This window comes from Rhinoraja longicauda, chromosome 3, assembly GCF_053455715.1.
Source record: "Rhinoraja longicauda isolate Sanriku21f chromosome 3, sRhiLon1.1, whole genome shotgun sequence".
Classification (NCBI taxonomy): domain Eukaryota; kingdom Metazoa; phylum Chordata; class Chondrichthyes; order Rajiformes; family Arhynchobatidae; genus Rhinoraja; species Rhinoraja longicauda.
This window is the reverse complement of record NC_135955.1, coordinates 1213753-1216497: the sequence shown is the minus strand read 5'-3', so window position 1 is coordinate 1216497 and position 2745 is coordinate 1213753.

Genomic DNA, 2745 nt, shown 5'->3' with positions numbered 1-2745 from the left:
ACAACCATGTCCGTGTCCATGTCCGTGTCCGCTTGGCTGCGAGCGCTGCCCGGGACCCACAGCAACACGGCACGGACTCTCAGCTCCGGTAACCCGGGGATCACAGTGGGGGGGGATCAGTGTGGGGGGATTCGTGTGTGTGGGTGTTGGGTGTGTGGGGGGGGGGGGGGGGGTTGTGGGGGGGGTGTGGATGTGTGTGTGGGTGGGTGGGGTTTTGGGTGTGGGGGGGTGTGGGTGGGTGTGGGTGGGTGTGGGGGGGTGTGCGTGTGGGTGGGTGGGGGTGTGGGTGGGGGGTGGGGGTGTGGGTGGGTGTGGGTGGGTGTGGGGGGGTGTGGGGGGGTGTGCGTGTGGGTGGGTGGGGGTGTGGGTGGGGGGTGGGGGTGTGGGTGGGGGGTGGGGGCGGGGGGGTGTGCGTGTGGGTGGGTGGGGGTGTGGGTGGGGGGGGTGGGGGCGGGGGGGTGTGCGTGTGGGTGGGTGGGGGTGTGGGTGGGGGGGGGTGGGGGGTGGGGGCGGGGGGGTGGGTGGGGGTAGGTGTGTGGGTGGGGGTGAGTGTGCGTTTGGGTGGGTGTGGGTGGGTGTTTGGTGTGGGTGGGTGGGGGTATGGGTGGGGGGTGTGGGAGTGGGTGGGTGGGTGTGGGTGGGTGGGGGTGTGGGTGGGTGTGGGTGTGGGTGTGGGTGTGGGTGGGGCTGTGGGTGGGTGTGGGTGGGGGTGGGGGGTGTGGGTGGGGGGTGTGGGGGGGGGTGTGGGGTGGGGGTAGGTGTTGTTGCCGCTCGCAGGGCCGTGCAGAGTGGCCAGGAATGAGATCGGGATGTTGTCCATTCGCTGTGAGGAGGTGGTGGCCCCTCTGGACACTGCCCACACCTCCCACCCCTGGACACTGCCCACACCTCCCACCCCTGGACACTGCCCACACCTCCCACCCCTGGACACTGCCCACACCTCCCACCCCTGGACACTGCCCACACCTCCCAGCCCTGGACACTGCCCACACCTCCCACCCCTGGACACTGCCCACATCTCCCACCCCTGGACACTGCCCACACCTCCCACCCCTGGTCTGGACACTGCCCACACCTCCCACCCCTGGACACTGCCCACACCTCCCACCCCTGGTCTGGACACTGCCCACACCTCCCACCCCTGGACACTGCCCACACCTCCCACCCTGGACACTGCTCGCCTCTCGCAGATGGTCAACCCAACCCCATCACTGACCGCAACCTCCTCTCCACACAGCTATCCCAGGAGCCCCCTCACTGCCGGCCTGTGACGTCCAGCCTCAGCCCTACCAGGTGAGGGAGGGGCAGAGCCGGGACGGGACGGGGGGGGGGGAGGGGGTAGTGAGGGCGGGGGGGGGGGGACCAGAGCAAGGGGGGCAGTAGGGAGGGAAATGGAGGGAAGTGGGAGGGAGCGGGGCAAAGTGAGGGGGTGGGAAATGGGGCAGAGTGAGTGGGTGGGCAGAGGGAATGGGGAGAATGGAGGAACAGGGGGGCAGGTGGAGGGAGAGGGATGGGGGAGTAAGGGGGCAGAGTGAAGGAGAGGGTGAGAGCAGTTGGAAGGGAGGGGGGAGAGTGAAGGGGGTGTGGGGAGGGGCAGAGAAGGGGAGTCACAGGGTCATGGTGTTGAAACAGGCCCTTCGGCCTAAGCTGCCCACACAGACCAACATGTCCCATCTACACTTGTCCCACCTGCTCACATTTGGTCCATATCCCTCCAAACCTCACTTTGTGTGAAAACCTTACCCCTCTGATTCCAATAAATCTTTCCCCCTTCACCTTACACCTATGTTCTCTGGTCCTCGATTCCCCTACTCTGGGCATGAGACTCTGTGCGTCTACCCGATCTATTCCTCTCATGATTTTATACACCTCTATAAGATCTCCCCACATCCTCCTGCACTCCATGGAATAGAGACCCAGCCTAGTCAACCTCTCCCTGTAGCTCACACCCTCTAGTCCTGGCAACATCCTCGTAAATCCTCTCTGTATCCTTTCCAGCTCGACACCATCTTTCCTTTAACATGGTGCCCAGAACTGAACACAATAGTCTAAATGCGGCCTCACCAATGTTTTACACAGCTGCAACATGACCTCCCAACTTCTACAGCATACTCAATACTCTGACTGATGAAGGTTAATGTACCAAAAGCCTTTTTGACCACACTATCTCCCTGCCACTACCTTCCTTACCTTCAAGGGACTATACACCTGCAGATCCCTCTGTTCTACAACACTCCCCAGAGCCCTACCATTCACTGTGTGGGTCCTGCCTGTGTTGGATTTCCCAAATTGCAACACCTCACATTTCTTTGCAGAGTCAGAGTCACACAGGCCCTTCAGCCCACGTCGTCCATGCTGGCCACGATGCCCCATCTACGCTAGTCTTTGGTCCATATCCCTCTAAACCTGTCCTACCCACGTACCTGTCCAATATTCTTCAATGTTCTTTTAGCACCTGCCCCAATGACCTCCCCTGACATGATCGTACACACCTCCATAGGATCACCTCCTCATCCTTCTGCACTCCAACCCAGCCTGCCCAGTCCCTCCACACAGCTCAGCCCTTCTACACCCGCCAACATCCTCGTAAATCTACTCTCCACTCCTCCAAAGTTAACAACTTCCTTTCCAAAGCAGGGTGACCAAAGCTCAACACACAATACTCCATCAACGTATTGCACAACTGTAACATAACATCCCAACTTCAATAATCTAACTGATGAAGGACAATGTACTGGAAGTCTT